At 40.1% G+C, this 18,234-nt stretch overlaps 1 protein-coding gene across 1 annotated transcript in view; it reads left to right on the top strand.

Annotated features, from left to right (window-relative positions):
- Positions 1-18,234, top strand: part of LOC115267983 (5-hydroxytryptamine receptor 1D) — a 322,319-nt gene that overhangs the window by 160,566 nt on the left and 143,519 nt on the right. The window lies entirely within an intron of this gene.

The raw sequence follows: 18,234 nt of genomic DNA, 5'->3' as shown, positions 1-18,234 counted from the left end.
GTATTGCAAGCAGGGCTGAAAAAGTCATTTCGTCATATCTAAATTCAACCGCCTATAGCTCATTTTAGAAGCTAAACCTGAGAATATGATATATGAAAAACTTGTGCGGCAAGACCAGATCTACAAGAAAGTCACGGAAAAACCGCACTTTTTCGAATATTTCAGGTAAATGTCACGGACTACCTTCGAAAAATGCAAATGATATTCATGGTGAATATCAATTGGCATTTTTCGAAGGTAGTCCATGACATTTACCTTAAATAATAAAAAAGAGCGGGTTTTCCGTGACTTTCTTGTAGAACTGGTCTATCCGCACAAGTTTTTCATATACCATATTCTCAGGTTCAGCTTCTAAAATGAGCTGTAGGTGGTTGAATTTCGATATGCCGAAATGACATTTTCAGGACTGATTGCAAGTTCCATGTAATAGAAGAATTGTTCATCTGGTCGGAAATTACAGCACATGCAATATCCATCGTTTTAGACAGCGTGACTTTGGGTATTATCAGCAGGTTTGTTATTTTCGTCATGAGGGTTTCGTCGGCCACATTGCCTTTAACATGCTCACGCATAAAAAAATGTCGCTTGTTTAAAACTATGAAACGTATAGTTGATTATCAAACTGAGAATTTAGTTATTCCAAAGCTATATTTCTTTGTTTTTACTTAGAGTTGATCGATATCAACCAAAAGAGATTTAAAAAAAAAACATCAAAATTGCTATTAGAAAAGTTTTTTTAAATAATGTTTGCTCCTTGTTTCATTTTGTCAACAAAACATCAGAGTTTCGTTCAAAACAATACTTAACTATTTTTGGCTAAGCAGTCATGAAATGAACAAACGACGTAACTTCATGACTGCGTAGCCAAAATAGTTAATGGATTACTGCATGAATTTATTCTGGCCTGCTTACTCTGACACGACATTTGACGTTTGAGTGGTGTCGGCACCACTCAAACATCAAATTTTCTGTGAGAGTAAGCAGGCCAGCACAAATTCGTGCAGTGGACCATTGAACCATACAGTCGATTCAATCACAGTTCAAAATAATACACTGTAAAAAACGTATTTTGGGAATTGGAGTTTTTATGTGTGTGTGTGTGTGTGTGTGTGTGTGTGTGTGTGTGTGTGTGTGTGTGTGTGTGTGTGTGTGTGTGTGTGTGTGTGTGTGTGTGTGTGTGTGTGTGTGTGTGTGTGTGTGTGTGTGTGTGTGTGTGTGTGTGTGTGTGTGTGTGTGTGTGTGTGTGTGTGTGTGTGTGTGTGTGTGTGTGTGTGTGTGTGTTTTTTTTTTTTTTTTTTTTTTTTTATTCTAGGAGTCCAAAAATCTTCTAAAGACGCTGTGTGGGATTCGAATGTGCGCCTACCCACTAAAAACACTCTCCTAGTTCGCCTCCACCTTAAATTCCCCTCCGGTACCACCATGCAGTATTTATTCGGAGGGGAGGCGTTATGTGCCTTGTGCACCATCACCAATTCGTTATCCTAGTTTTCTTCATGCTATGCGCACCGCTTCATTAGTATGCTGTTAATATTACAGTATCGCCACTAAGCGACATGCATGCTATTTTTCAAATTTGTTATTCTAATTCGTTCTTAGCCTTTCGGCTCCTGTTAGCTTGTTATTGCTTAGCGTACCGCCATTGAGCGGCAAACTCTATGTTAGTACCACAAATTTGTTATTCTGTGTGTGTGTGTGTGTGTGTGTGTGTGTGTGTGTGTGTGTGTGTGTGTGTGTGTGTGTGTGTGTGTGTGTGTGTGTGTGTGTGTGTGTGTGTGTGTGTGTGTGTGTGTGTGTGTGTGTGTGTGTGTGTGTGTGTGTGTGTGTGTGTGTGTGTGTGTGTGTGTGTGTGTGTGTGTTAAAATTTGTTTTTATGAGTAAAACGAGTTTTTTCAGTGATTATTTTTCATAAAGTTCATTTGTTTCCTTACCATTTTTGTTCAGACACTTTTTCTCTAATACGAATGGTTTCCGAGTAACAGTTTTTCAAGAACATTCATGTCAAAAACATATACGTGCATTTCAAAAGTTACTCTCAAAACCAAACGATCTTTTCTCACGTATAATCACTTACTTATACTGTTATGCTGAAAACACCAAAAAACGAGGTATTATAGTTTTGTAGTATACCGATTTCGCGCAGATTTGCTATATAGTGGATTCACTTCTACACGACTTTCTCTACGCGGATTTTCCACAGTTTCGAAATTACGCGAAGTTCATTACCCGAGCAGGAATGAATAACTGACACATAACTGGAGCATACCAAAATCAGGTATCATACCAAAATATGGTATTGGTCGGTTATCCAGGTAATGAAAATAACTTGTTTTGGTATTTTGTAGGTATTGATAAAATACCTCAACGAGTTATTGATTTGATGTTGAGGACTGCTTGAGGTATTGTTCAATTATGGAAAAATCGCTATTTGTGTGGAAAAATCGTCAATTATTATTTAGGTATTACCATACCTGATGTCATTATTCACGCGTTATGTACAGAATAAGCACCAGTTATTATTTCAGGTATTTTACCTCTTATGCAGGGCTACTTAATACCTCATTTAGGTTGTAGGTATTCGGTTTTCCATACCTGAGTTAGGTATTCTTCAGCTATTTTCTCCTGCTCGGGTAGAGAAGACTTTTCTTTCCTATTAGCCTTTTTCTCCACCGGCCCTCCAATTTCTACTGGAGAACGCTACAAAAACTGCAACATTACAAAATAAACTGTATAAAAGCAACAGTTTTGTTGGTTGGATTCTTATTCGATTGGCACATCATCCAGCAACTATTCCGGATTTGGATTAGAGTGCAATAAAAGAATTCATTCACGAACATCAACACCCTTACCAGATAGCCCAAAGAGTGCTCTATTTGATAAGGGTGTTGATGTTCGTGAGTAGATCAAGATGGGCCCTACAGCGACCGAAACATGTTTGCACTTAGGCCCTTTTCACATGTCATGCTGTTCTAATGCATTTTTTTTTTCAAAAATGCATTTTTTTAACGGTCCATACAAAAATTTTAGAACTTTCATACATAAAAGCGTAACGGAAGAGGATCGTTCTAAATGAATGCTATAAGTTTTGCTTTTGGCTCGAGTGGTCAATATTACAAAAATGATCAAACTATTTCGCGTCAATACAAAAACTCTAACAAATTTGAAAATTATTTCGTTACAAAAAATGTAGCAAATACTACAATAAATGTGTTACGAAATTTTGTTATAGGCAATTATTTTAATATGCATAATGTAATAAATGCTGTTATATATCCGTTTGAATAAATAATACAGGTTTTGTTTTTAAAATAATAACAAGTTTTGTTACAATTTTGTTATGGTTAATCACATATACGAATCCCTACAGCTAAATTATATCAAATGGTGTTATTTCTAAAAACGGCTGTAATAATTTTGTTATAATCTTGTTAGGAGCTTCTGGTCGGGGTGGTTCGACAAATCGCTCCCATACAAACTTCAAATTGATTTTTAAATAGGTTCCCGGGCTCCAAAATTCATGAAAATTTGGATTTCGGCTCAGTTTGGCATGTAGATTCAGAACATGAGATTATCTCAACACCACTAAAGAAGCCAATTGGGTAATTTTTGTATGGACAAGATGTCTGGAGTCCAAAAATGGCGCCCAGAATATCCAAGATGGAGGTCTAAATCCAAGATGGCGGCTCCAAATTCAAGATGGCGTTGGTTTAATGGTGTTTTAGGCTCCGAAATCAAGCAATATGAGTATATTTGGTAGAAGATGTCCAGAGTACAGAAATAACGACTAGAATATCCAAGATGGTGGTCTAAATCCAAGATGGCGGCTCAAAATTCAAGGTGGCGGTTGCTTAATGGAGTTTTAGACGCTAAAACCATTCAATATGGGTATTTTTTGTATGGGGAAGATGTCCAGAGTCCAACAATGGTGACCAGAATATTCAAGATGGTGGTTAAAAATGCAAGATGGCGGCTTCAAATTCGGGATGGCGGCTGTTAATTTTTTCAGACTTTAAATCAATGCAAAATGGGCATTATTGGTGTGAGGAAGATATCCGGAGGCCAAAAATGGCGACAAAGAATATCCAAGACGGCGGTATAAAATCCAGTATGGCGACTCCAAATTCAAAAGGGGTTTAATGGAGTTTCACGCTCCAAAACCATTCCCTATGGGTATATTTGGTATAACAAGGATTTCCGAAGTCCAGAAATGGCAGCCAGATTAACCATGATGCCGTTTCAGTATCCAAGCTGGCGGCTCTTTAAGGTAGTTTTAGGCACTAAAATCATTCAATATGGCTATACCTGAAATGGGGGAGAAGTCTGGAGTCCAAAAATAGCGACCAGAATGTTTTGAATGCGGACTTAAATCCTTAAATCAAGATCGCGGTTTTTTTAAGAAGCTAAGGCCCAAACATCAAAACCCAAAAAAAATATACGACTTCTTGTGCCATGAAATGGTTTTTGGTTAAACTATGAAAGTGCTAGGGTGATTAATTAGGGTTTTTTATGATAACTTAAACTCATTTTAATTCCTGATACCAAACAATCAGCTTTCAAAGCGATTTTTTTTTGTCGAAATGCCACTTTCATCACATTTCCTCTTCCATTCCAAACTATATTTATCGATGCTTTAAAGTTCTTCTCGCAAAGTGCCCCCAAGATCGCAATCGAACAGTTTCCACTCGGCACCCCATCAATATCAAATCCCTAGCGGGAAGCAATTTCCTCCCCCAAATCTCTACCGCCAGCAATCCCAGGCGAGTCTTCTCGAAAATGTGCTGTAAGTAATATTTTACCAATTCTGCGCTTCCCCGATTGGCCCCGTTTTCCGATCGAGAATCGAAGCTCCACCAGAGAGAGAGATAGTCAAAGCAAGCATCCTCGAATGGTTGCACTCAGTCACCAACCACTGGAAGTCAGTATACACGTCATCATCATCATCGCATCGTGGCAATCGAAAACGAGAGGAAAAAGTGTTGAGTTTGCACTTGTACATAGGAAAGGCACAGACCAACAGACGTATAACTCTCCTCACTTAAGTAAAAAGAAAATCGGGTTAAGTACTGTTCCTTTTTATTCCACTAAGAATTTGCATCATTTGACAGATACGTATTTTGACCTCAACGGTAAGGTCGTCGTCAGTATCCCTTACTTGACTCGACTGCCAAGTACAAGACACTGAAGATGACTTTACAGTTGAGGTCGAAATACGTATCTGTCAAAGGATACAAACTCTTAGTGGAATTAAAAGGAACAGTACTTAACCCAGTTTTCTTGTTACTTACAGGTACTCCACTAATTAGCCCAGGTTCATTATCAACTCCTCACTTGTTATCGTTCATCTTTTTAACAGTTAATTCAAATTTCATACGTTAATCGAACACAACCCGAGAAGAGCATGGCCAAGTTAAAGAAACACAAAACAAATGACAAGTAAAACGCGAAGTTAATTCTTTGTCTCAACTTGTACGGATAATGACATGATGTCGTATGTTATTTTTTTGGTCACAAAACAGAAGCTGTAAATCCAAAATCAACACACATTGATAGTAGTTCTTCAATAGTGTTGCAATGTTTGCCGACTGGAGCGCTGAACGATCTTTATCAAATTAAATTCAAGCTAGGCATTACTTTTGTAATGGGTGAATTGTCGCAACAAATGCAGTTTGTGACTTTGTCATTATTGTTGCGTGATGGTCGAAATGTTGCTAACTACCGCCACCCAGTCTGCGCTGGACGATACAGAGTGCGATCAACATTGGGAGATTATGTTGCCAATCCAAATATGTTCTAAGGGATACATCTGTTTGTCTATGGGTGACCGACAGTGGCGGCGGTGGCGGCAGTGTGAGCAGTGCGGAGTTGGTTACAATTTTATGATTCCCCATCAAGAATCGAAACGAGTCAACACATTGACTTTGGTTGTGATATCAACGTAGCCTGAAGGGATGGTGTTGGGAAAGCTCAACCAGTGCACGCGCGGTTGCGAAGAAAAAAAGTGAAATGGGACAAAAATCAGTTCTCGTTGATCTGTGATGACAGCGACTGGGTGGTCGTCGTCGGCGGGTTCGTTTTTCCCAACAATTCTCTATTTGCCAGAGGAAAATCTTCCATCCAGTAATCCTTTTCCTTTGGAGCGTACAGCGCTGCCGCCATCGAATGCTCATCAAAAGTGCATCAACGCTTTGTTCTGCTATGTATCGAGCTGAAGGAAGAAACTATGAGTGAGCGGAGTGGAATCGCATTATCACCTCATTTCAGTTCCACAGCCATTCCGCTGCCTCACAGAATCGATTCGAAAGCAGTTAAAGGGCAGAAGTCGACTGTACTAGGAATTAAGTAGAATCCAATTTCGTAATCTGACAGCCTGAGGGAGCATTTGTCTGAATTTTTACTTGGAAAAATGAACTCATGAAGGCTTCAGAAATTGGAGAAGTTTGAATCTTGCGATCCAAACTGCAACGATCGGCAACGACTGTTCATGTCAAGCAACTTGCGCATCACGCGTCCCACTGGTGATGGGGTTGCGTTTTTGATCACGACAATCCGTTTTCCGTATCTTCTCGAATCGCTTCAGAAAAGAGGATTGATTATGAATGGAGTCAGGCGAATATACCGATCCTTGCCGGAAAGATATCCTGAATGAATTATTGGACATATCTTAGAAGGAACTCCTGAAAGAAACTTGATTTATATTTCAGGAGGCTGGAAGTCCTGAAGAGCTTCTGGAAAGACTTTTGAAAATTTTTCGAAAAATACCCCGGGTGAAATATCTGGAGAGGTCCCTGATACTACTTTGGTGTAATAGTAAAAGAAAATCTTGGAGAAATACGAGGGGAAACTATGAGAGGAACCCATAAAGTTAGAGGAGACCGAGGAGTTCCTGGGAGCTGCTGGAGTTGCTGGAGGAAGGATTTCCAATCTAATAAACAATTCCTGGAGAAATCCCATAAGGAATTCCTTGAGGATTCATATAGAAAACGCCAAGAGAAAACCAAGTGGAATCCCAAGTGGTTCTATGTTAGAAAGAACTCCCGGAGGAATCTTACAATGAATTCTTGTAAAAATCCTAGAAGGAACTCTTTGAATGATCCCGGAAATAATTCCAGCGAGAATATTCGAATAAATATCTGAGTGAACCCCGGAAAATAATAATAATGAAAACCCGATTGAAACTATTGGAGGATGGCTCGAAAAAACTCCTGGTATAGAAAACACCTCTGGAGAAAACCCTGAAGGAACTCCTAATATTGGATTGGAGTAGTGACAGCCCCCTGGTAGGATACGCATTTAAAGTGGAATGCCAACCATCCGGTTGATACGAAGATGAATGTTAGTTGTGTGACTGTTTTAATGTATGTGTATTAGGCCTGTCCAGCTTTTCAAAAATGTTCTCTGATTCTCAAGTCCACCCCCATATTTTGATTGGCATCCTAAAAGAAGTAACTGGTCAAAATTTCAGCCAAATCCATTGAAATTAAGAGGTGCATCAAATCAATTTTGTGTTTTTCGACTATTTTTGAACTTCAAAAAATCATAACTACACTAAAACTTGTCAAAACTTAATTCTTTTGGCAGAAATTGAAAGCTATACTTGTTTGCTACAACTTCTCGGAACAACGTGTGCCAATAAAATTGAAGGAAACATGTGTAATTATCACATTTGTAATCCGAAAAACATTAAAAAGTTGATTTTTTGATAGATTTTGTTCTGGAACACCCTAATATACGTAATAAGTTGGATTTTTCAAACGGCATCATATTCTCCAATGTTTTTTGGTTATTTGCTTCTTTGACACCAATGCTGTAGGAGTTGAGCAAAAATTCCTAAAATTCGTGAAAGCCAAATGTGGCCTAAAAACTAGCTTTTCGGGTGCAATCACGCTTTGGCGCGCAAAAAGTGGCATCGCGTCAGCACTGATAGCCAACACCTGTCATTACGCTTGTTTGTTATCACCCGTGATAGGGGGTAGCCAAGGCAAACTACAAGGAAGCAAAGCTACTACGTTCAGTACAATTTCGCGCCACAGCGTGATTGCCCCCAAAAAGCTAGTTTTTAGGCCACATTTGGCTTTCCCGAATTTTAATATTTTTCGCTCTACTCCTACAGCATTGGTGCCAAAGAAACAAATAACCAAAAAACATGAAAGAATATGATGCCGTTTTAAAACATCAAACTTATTACGTATATTAGGGCGTTCCAGAACAAAATCTATCAAAAAAAACAACTTTTTAAGGTTTTTCTGATCACAAATGTGATAATTACGCATGTTACCTTCAATTTTATTGGCACACGTTGTTCGGAGAAGTTGTAGCAAACAAGTATAGCTTTCAATTTCTGCCGAAAGAATTAAGTTTTGACAAGTTTTAGTGAAGTTATGATTTTTTGAAGTTCAAAAATAGTCGAAAAACACAAAATTGATTTGATGCACCTCTTAATTTCAATGGATTTGGCTGAAATTTTGACAAGTTACTTCTTTTAGGATGCCAATCAAAATATGGGGGTGGACTTGAGAATCAGAGAACATTTTTGAAAAGGTGGACAGGCCTAATGTGTATGAGTAAGAGCGACGAAGCATTATGCTGACCAGAAAAGTTTGTTATTGTTTATATTCAGTCCGTACTAGTCTGTCGTTTAATATAGAGGCGTAAGAAAACGAATTCGGTGTTGTTATTTTCTTCAATCACGCTAATCCCGGAGGACGACTGCTGTTCGGTCGGTTATAGGGAACTGTGTCCACTGCGCCTGGGATTGCCAACACCTAGATGATTCCATGCCATTAAATCCGGAAATAAAAACATTAGAATGAACTCATGGAGGGATTTTTTGTAGAACTTCTAATGAATATCTCAGAGACATTTTATGAGAATCCCCGGTGAATTCCTGGTGGATTTTCCGGTGGAACACCTGGAAGAATTTCAAGAGGATTTGCAGCAAAATCCCAGCAGATTAATCGCTGTAATACCATTAAAAGTTGCCACAGAATCCCAGCGCAATGTCTCTCATCAGCAATTCCCTTGGAACGTTTCACAACTCCGTTGGAATCTCCCTCTCTGGATTTTACTCAGAAGCCCGTCCAAACGTTATAAATTAGATCATTTTCCCGACACGCGAGCAAAAAAGTACATTTGAATACCAGTCACACTTCCTGTGGAAACGAATGAAATGTCTTTAAGTCCTAATCGTAAACAACAAGGCCACGAAACGCCGTATGTAACATATGTAAAGCAAAACCGTGCACTTCGTAGTTGCTACTTCGTGATTGACCAGAATCGAAGATGCACAGAGATCAAATGAATGGTGCTTGAAACTAGCTACACACTCTCAATGTGCACAATTCGAAAGTTCAATATTTTAAAGTCAATAACGGTGCCGGCCATGTCCTTACGGTCATCGGGAAAGAGGAAGGAATGTTAGTTCGACAACCGTTGTTACTAGAAACCGTGGAATCCACAGCATCCCCACAGTTGTCTCGGGAAATAGTTAAGGTATGCGCACAGCAAAATCTAACCAAAGAAAATCAAGCAGTAATAATGTATTCTAATTTATTCCCAAACCAGAAGCAATTCATGAGCATGGAGCATGATAGATGACCGCACAATTCGTAGTTGCTACTCCGTGATTGACCAGAGCAATTGAAATTGCACAAGGAACCAATGAATAGGGCTTGGGACTAGCTTACTATTCTCAATGTACACAGTTCGAGAGCTCTCAACTAATAATGTCAATAACGGCGCCGGCCACGTCCTTACGGTCATCGGGGATGGGAGGGAATGTTAGTTGTTATAAAGACCGCGAATCGCTGCATCTCCACGTTTGTCTCAGGCAGGATTTTTTTGTTAGTAGGTAGACGGGCTTGGTGGTCTAGTGGCTTCCGCTTCTGATTCGTATGCAGAAGGTCATGGGTTCAATCCCTGGCCCGTCCTTTTCATCCTACTTTGTATCTTTCTATCCACTTTCTCTCGCTCTCTCTTCTCTACATATACAACTCATGTATATTCATATGTTCATAGCCATCGCTAGAACCAGAAACGAATTGAAAAAAAAAGTCGTTTCCCTCCCTTCCAACTTCTACTCACAGCACAGTGTTGTATATATAACGCCTATAAGTTATGCAACCAAAGCGTGCTGTGCCGCTTGTCCTTATTCACCTAATGCACCACACAATCTATCACGAACACTTTAAATATCCCCTATCCATGGATCGCATCACCGACCCAACGGTGACTCCCAGATCATTCATCCTTTCCGTCTAAAAATACCCCAGTCCGTGCGGGTTGTGGGGACGCAGAGTGCTCTCGGTCTCTAGTAGCAACAACCAGTACACTCTAACATTCCTTTCCCTTCCCAGCTGACTATAAGGACTTGGTCGGCGCCGTTATTGATCAAATATGCATGAGCTGCTAAAATTGCACTTTGAGAATAAGTGGAATGTCCCAGCCTCTTATTCAGTTGGATCTCAGTGCAATTGGTACCAGTTCAGATCAATCACGGAGGAGCAACCATTGACATGTATAGTCAGAATTGATCGAGAATTGATCGGAAGGATTTTTTTGTTAGTAGGGTAAGGTACATTGTCAGTCCGGGAGTCACCTATGGTTGGTGATATGATTTGACAATGGATCAATATACACACAAACCACCGTTAACAACCGACCGCTTTTCGACGCAAAAACTAGCCAAAAAGAAAATTCTATCGCGCCTCCACTCCACAAGGGAGCAGAAACCCTAAGTCTATTCCAAACAGAAATACACTGAACGCGACTCACTTGTCGGCGCCCAGATTTTTTTCTTGGGCGGCGAGCCCGAACTAACATTTATCACTCTTTTGTATAAATGCAAAAAATTAAAGAAAATATTTATTATCATCTGAAAGTGTATTGGGAACTAGCGCCGATGGGAAGCGAAAAATTCGGAACCGACTCGAGCCACGACGCGTCCACCGCACACTGAATTCCGAAAAAGCGGCCTGTACACTTTGCCTCCAAAAACTCACTCTATTCCGAAACCAAAAGCAATTCATCGTAAAAAAGCATTAATTTACTTTCAATCAACATCAAGACATTGTTGATTTGACTTATTATATCCGTCATCTCGAGCTTTGCACTTGAGTCCTTCCGTAAAGTTTTGCACAGTACCTTCGATCGCTTGCCAAGAAATTTTTACCAACTTCGTGTCAAAATCAATCTTATTTTTTTATGAAAGCTGCCTTTCTTGACATTTTTTGAAGGTTTTAATTCACGGTTACTCAATATTTTTCAATTGGTGTGAGTTTTGAGGTGTATGAGATTTCACGTTTTTTTGGAAAAATGAGGTACTTTTTCACATAGTTTTCTGCATACAAACGCAAGGATTCTCCGCCATAAGCAGGGCATAATCCAAATCCAATCATAATATCTCCAATCAATCCAAATCAATACACAATATCTAAGCTTTTGAATAAGGGGTGCCAGCAATTTTTCCCGACATTCCCCGTAGTAAAAAGTATGATTTGTTGTACATGTATTTTTGAAAGCTCGATTTTTCAATCCACAATTTCATATTGTTGACCAAACTATGTATTTCTTGCCAAACTTCGATTATTTCTTGGTCTTAAGTTAATCTGCAACCGTTCCACGTTGTAATGATGTAAAGAATCGAATACTTGAAAGCTAAATGAAGTCTGCGGGAAAGGTCGTTTTAATGTACATTGTCAGATTTTCAGCACGTTTGTGCAAACACTTTTCGAGGACTTCTTGTTCCCTTGACTCTATTTTCAATTTTTCAATTTTTCGATTCCTTACACAATAAGCTTTCATTTGCGCCATAGGTTGCCATGATTCGTTGAAAATTGTAAAATTTAAATCCAAAATGCGGTGGCTAGATTTTGCTGTGTGTATACTTTATATGAAAATACACGACACGGTCTTCTTCCCGATAATGATTTATTTGGTCGCGATAGTATGGGTAATGCACATACATCAACGATCGTTCTATATTAAACGCGTCCCCGCATTGATCGTTTACACAACCGTGAAAACCGACTCTCCCACGAAAGTTATCGCGCACTTCTGATTTCGCATTCAATATTCGCGTCCCCATCTCCCTACCGAGAAAACCGATCGACTCACGGAAATAGCCGCGCGTTTCCCACAGTATTGAACTTAGAGTATACGGAGAATAAACTTTCAAGCTTAGATAGCTATTTCCGAATAATGTATTTTACTAAGAGTAGTCCTATGCAGCGCTGTTATTGGTCGTGAGCTTCCCATGACGATGAACAAGTAGGCCCTTTCATCGTCACAAGACAAAACGAGCATTCACGCACTTCGTCACGTCATTTTGCAATGGTCAAGCGTCATGATGGAAACTTTCATATTGCTTTGAAATTAAAATTTTAACCTGGTCCAAGCAAGTTTAGGCTAGCCGTTGTATTTAACAGATAGAGAGGACATACATACATGCTTTGACGGATTTAAACAATGACAAAATCCATGAATGCTGTAGTAATTGCCTTGTTTACAACCATGTCGCGCTCCGTCATGACTGAAAAATGAGCGAATATTGTTAGACTCTCTTGGTCATTGTCTCCCGATTCGATGACATTGAGAGAGGCACTTCTGTAAAATTCGCGTGACGACCCGTGTTGACGCTGACGCTTTCCAAGCCTGGTCCTATGTGTTACCTGTGATCGACAGCCGTTGAGGTAATTATTTAAAATTTGTTCAAGGATTGTTGTGAACTGCAATCATTTTCTTCTAACATTTTTATCGCTTCAATATTAGGCCTGCACCAGAGCTACAAGATTAATTTTCAGATAGTACAGGCTCCAGGAGTCCTCATGAAAACGCATTGGCGAAATTACCCCAACTTTTACTAGTATGTAAAGAAAAAAAAACTCGGAATGATGTCACCCAGTTCCATGGCGGATGACCGCAATCACTCCTTAACTCCTTCAATTTTCTGCAATACTGTTTGCAACCAAGTATGCATTCGTTTTTATCAGTTCACGAGGAAGGACAATGTGCACCTGCCCCAAACACGTGTCACTTTTCACTTTTTCCTTCGAACAATGCCACGCGACCGAAATTTTCATCGCAATCGCCACAAACACGCGTCACCTTTCGCCTTTGCCGCCGAACAACGCAACCCGATCGAGATCCCCATCCCAACTGCCAAAAACACGCGTCATTTTTCACTTTTTCCTTCGAACAATGCCACCCGATCGCGATCCCCATCGCAAGTCCTAAAAGTAATATGTAACATATGTAAACAAAAAAGATTTTTTTTATCTGTATTAACGAGATTTTTAGCCCTAGGCTAGTTCATCTCGGGACCCACGCTTTACTTCCCTTCCGAAGGAAGAACTCACATTTTGCGAGTTTGTCGGGAGTGGGATTCGATCCCAGGTCCTCGGGCGTGATAGTCAAGTGTTCTAACCATCACACCAGGTCCGCTCAACAAACAAAAAAGAGATTTTCACGTGAGGCGCTGGAAGACGCTGCGGTTAAAGGTTCTTCTTCGAGGAGCTAGAGAATCGTGCTGCGGATAAGCCGGAAAGTGGAAGCATAGAAGATCAATAGAGCACCATCAAGAACGCCATCATCGCCACCAGCGAAAGCGGAAGCAGATAGAGGAGCGAAGGAACACCAAAGCCGCGATTGAGCGAGGAAAAATATGAGGAGCCAAAACCAACGTAGCCCGTCAGCGCTATTGAGCTCTGGAGAAACGGAAACGCTCATGTAGACGGGACAAAAGAGCGTGAGCGAACTCCCTAGCCGACGAAGACGAGAAAGCCGCAAACACCGGCGACATCCATCTCCTCTACAATATTTCATGTCGCCTTATGATGAAGATGAATGCAACGATACCCATGAAAGAAACGACTGTACAGTAGGGTGGTTCAAGCTTGTATGAAAAAACAACATGTCAAAAAGTTGACGACACTATGCTCTGGTCAATCCGCATCTGCACAGCTAAATCCGTTAACATTTGGACGGTGCTTAATTCGTTTGAAGATTATATGGGAGTTTATGTGGGAAAACATCGTTTTTTTTGCATTTTGCTTCTGGGGGTTTTAATTTTCATTAAAATACGTAATAAATCCTATAGAAATATAGGGATATGGCGAAAAACTTTGTCGAAGACCGCAACGCACCTGCGAAAAAAGCTATAGCCTTGACAGTATGAGCCCATTCTATAAGATTTTATTGCTATTGTTATTCCTTTACATGTTAAATGTTAAGCACCACCAGATGGTCTGCATGTAATATCTTTTCTTACAAGCTTCGGATGACTATGCGGTCTTCGTCAAAGTTTTCCGTCTCATATAAGACTATAGTTCTATATAATCGGTTATGTGTTTTAAGTAGAAATAGTACCCATCATGAATAAAATGCTGAAAACGATGTTTTCCCATATAAACTCCCATACAATCTTCAAACGAATTTAGCACCGCCCAAATGTTAACGGATTTAGCTAAAAATTTGACCAGAGCAGCGTGGCGTCATATACATAAAATGAAATGAGAAGGGGGCCCATCGAACTTTTTGATATGTGGTATTTTAAGCCACGCTACTGTACAGTTATTGGCCGACCCAGCTGACCCCCTGATTTGCTTCGGAAACTTTTTCAAATGTCGAGTGATTCTATCTCAATACTCATTTCTCTTAGCAAAGAATCATACTCTCTTAGTTAGTGAAATCAGAATCTCCGACAAAATTCTTTCTTTTTGAAGCTAAATGTAAAACTAATGGTTGATTTATTCTCTATTTGTAAACTTAGTAGTGATACGCAAAATAAGGTTGGGTTTTTTTGCTGATACATTTTTTGGTTTCTCACCAAACTAATTTATCATTTTTCCAACAATACCACCGACGGAAAATAACATCGTCACCTGTATATATAGAATAATGTTCTTCTGGGTGTCGTGTAGGCAGCTCACTTAAACTTAAATGAATACGAACCATCATCGGGCAAAATGTCCAGCTGTGTGATGAGGGTCAATCATGATAATGGCCTCGGTGCTACCTTATATCTATCCACGTGCTCAATCTGTGAGGTGTCGCGTTTCACCGTTTTTCCCAGTTTTACTCTCGACAGGGTACTAGAAACAATGAGTGATGACTTGAAGAAGGTGCGGCTTGACTGTATACGGTTCAACTGCGTGACGCAACTCGTTGATTTTTTACAAGAGCGTCGATTATTCTTGGTTTGAAATCATTATCCTGTGCGCGGTGTCCACTCGGAAAGCACGCAACTTTCCAGTACACTCAGCGAAGTAAACTACCGAAATTCATCAAAATACCTTATGAAATTTAGCCATTACTGTAAAGTATGGATGTCATAAGAATACCTTATGAAAATTTAACATGCTTATTATGACCTAATTACATAAGATAAACTTATGAAAAGAGCAGACAAATCACAAAATGATGCAGACTGGATTCGATCCATGAACGTCGAGATCACTGAGCTCGTGCCTAACCCACGCGGCTATCGACGCTTGAGAATATCGTTGTTGGGGGCAACCCTACGCCACTGGTATCCGATAGCGCACAACCTCGCGCTTCCTTCCGTCAAAGGTCTGTCAAACGCTGATAGACGTCAGTAACCAAAATTTCTTGCCAATCATCCTCAACACCATTCTTTGCACTACACAAAAAAGGCAGAGTTAGAAGTTATTTCTTGATTTGTTGAAATTAAGTCTATCACTATATTGTCAAACATAAACTGAAATCGAAACTAGGAGACCAATTGTTAGTAACAATGAACTAATTTATCTAAGATTGTGTACTAATTACAATTATTTCTAATATACAGTTTGAGCTCACTTAACCACAAAAACGGTGTGCTACAAAACCCTCCGAAAACGTCCGAAACGTTCCAACAATCGTGTTGCTAAATGTGTATTAAAACCAAACTGTGAGTCGATTCTGCTTCATAGATCGACCTTAGGAAAATCGTTCTAGCCGTTATGAATTGTTTAAAAGCCATTTCATGAGTTAGACCTTATGATAATCTTGGGTTTATTTGCCTGAGTGTACGATCATGTATGCTGAGGGTATCTTAGTATGATTCACCGTACGGTTTATGATATGTCCCTGTGGGAACTTTACGTCAAAATGCAGAAGTAGAAGAACATGCTGTTTAAAGCAAAGTCTATTGCACTCATCCAGAAAACGCAACGCACTTTCAACAGGGTCACAGAGCTTGCTAAGTGAAATAATTACATTACCCGAACGGTGCGTGGCTTTTCTGTTCATCAGCTAGGTGGTAGCAAGACTGGGCGCCAAATAAAAAGAGTCAAGGTGGAAATTGACTTTGCGTTCCCTCTTCCCGCTTCCACTGGATGGTTTCCGTCGGAGTCGGGTCGGGGTGAAGGCGTTTCCGCCTCATCCTTCGATCAGCTTCGTAGAAATGAAGTTAGAGACGCTAATGGGATGGTTCCTTTCATACCGGTGCCGCCGTCGGTGATGGCAATGCGTTGTTTTGCGAGGATGGAAAGAGGTGTGGAAAATTGAAAGCTTACCAGAAAATTAACATACTTCGGAAGCGCGTGAGGTTTGCGGAAACATTTACTCTTGTTTTTACTGAAAGAAAGGTAAATCAGATGGGCTGAATGTTTGACTGCTGCTTATCAAGATATAATTGAGTTTGTTGCAAAGTGAGTTGTGGTGTGATGGGCTTTATTTTATTTTAAACTCGTAGCCGTAGGTTGAAATTGAAAACCGCGTGTCTTCGAATCCTAAGTCTCCATTTTCCCATTCTTCTTCTTCTTGGCATTCGGGGAAGTTTCCTTTACAAAAAAATCCTGGACCGACCGGGAATCGAACCCGTCATCCTCAACATGTTCATGCTGATTATTTTAATAACTTTATCTATAGGGCCCCGCTTGAATGTTTTTCTTAGGTAATCAGTGACATCTTTTTGTTATTCTTTATGGTAGTCAATGCAGGCATAGAGCTACCACAGACAAACAGACGTAACACCTTGAACGATTTTCGTGGAAATCCATCGCCCAGTTCACACTGCCATCACTTGGTGGTAAAGTTGCACGAATCACTGTTTTGTGCAATGTTGTCAACAGAAGGCGCTAGTGTGAAACGTCAAACGCATAGAAGAACGATGCGCGCGCCTCTGATTGTGAAAGCCACAACTATGAAAATTTAAGATGATCGTTAAAAGCGTGGTCGATGGAAATTTTGCAAGTGTTACGTCTGTGTGTCTGTGGAGCTACCGTCACAGAGGAACATGTTTTGCTTCATTCGGGAAAAACCACTTAACTTTTCAAGCACTGCAATGAACAAAATAGTAACAAATAACAGAATTAACTTTACAATAAGTATGATGATTATAAAATCAGTTTTTCTCTCTCGGTGGTCCACTCTAAAAATTCGACACTCAGCATTCTACATCCTTATAACCATTTACGCCGATTGAAACCGACATCGTGATTACCGCTGAGGATGGCGGTGGCGTCGACGGCTACGCTATTCTACGAACTATGTGGAATAAGATATCAGTTTACATAATTTATGGAATGCCGAACACGAGAACATCGACCGTATAGTAAGCATCGCCACCGCGCGCTGGTCTTCATCGTTGTCGTCGTCGTCGAGGTTCTGGCGAAACTAGGACGCACCGGAAAACGCTTGCTAAACGTATCATGTTTTACCTACATGAAATATTAATTCGAGATGCTACCACATTGCCACCGCTGCGTTGCTGGAATCCTCCTACGTTCGTATGTGTGTACTGTAGGCTATCGTTAGGCACTATGGCTAACAGAACGGTATTCAATCCTATTTCTCCGTGCTTGCCGAGAGCAAAATCGGTGGAACAATGCGGCAAAGCAACATATGCGTGTGCGACGACGACATGGTATTATCCGGTGTCCACGTATGGTGGAATTTATACTTAAGGTACTTTCTTATTCCGAAGCTGGGATTTCGAGAAGCCGTTCATGGGAAAAATATCGTTGGGAGGACTATGTTCTGAGGAGTTATGAAGGCTCAGTAATCTCTGGCTAATGTTGACGGCTCTCTTTTGATTAAGGAAGGATAAACTTCACTATAGGAATAGAAAATATTGGCTTTATGTTTTTCTGATTTTATTAGTTGGCTACCTGCGGTCAGTTTCACGAGACATAAGTTTTGTTTAAGTAGATTTGAATGTCCAAAAGACAATTTTGGGTTTAGCGGGAACAGCTACTTATCCTTTGGAAACGAAATGTATGGCAAATTAAGAGTTGAATC

The sequence above is a fragment of the Aedes albopictus genome, chromosome 3 (genome assembly GCF_035046485.1).
Source record: "Aedes albopictus strain Foshan chromosome 3, AalbF5, whole genome shotgun sequence".
In the NCBI taxonomy this organism is placed as follows: Eukaryota; Metazoa; Arthropoda; class Insecta; order Diptera; family Culicidae; genus Aedes; species Aedes albopictus.
This window is presented reverse-complemented; position numbering and strand designations above follow the sequence as displayed.